Source organism: Oryzias latipes, chromosome 22, assembly GCF_002234675.1.
Source record: "Oryzias latipes chromosome 22, ASM223467v1".
In the NCBI taxonomy this organism is placed as follows: Eukaryota; Metazoa; Chordata; class Actinopteri; order Beloniformes; family Adrianichthyidae; genus Oryzias; species Oryzias latipes.
Genome location: NC_019880.2, coordinates 114288 through 114566, shown reverse-complemented (window position 1 = coordinate 114566; position 279 = coordinate 114288).

Here is a 279-nt window from a genome sequence, read left to right as displayed (position 1 = left end):
CTTGTTGGGGGTTTTTTTTGGGGGGGGGGCACATGGTATCATGAAAGGCACACTTTAAAAAAAAAAGAACTTTGTTCAGTTCAGAAACCACTGAAGACACATTTAAGTCATTTATTCAAATTACATTTAGAAAAGCTGATGTAAATGATTTTAATGTGAAATGAAATGTCATAGAAATATTTACTCTATGTGTTTTGATTCATGAGGCTTTAATAAACCAAACTATAAATAAACTCCATGTTAACGAGTTTGGACACCAACATCTCACACAGTGTGTCA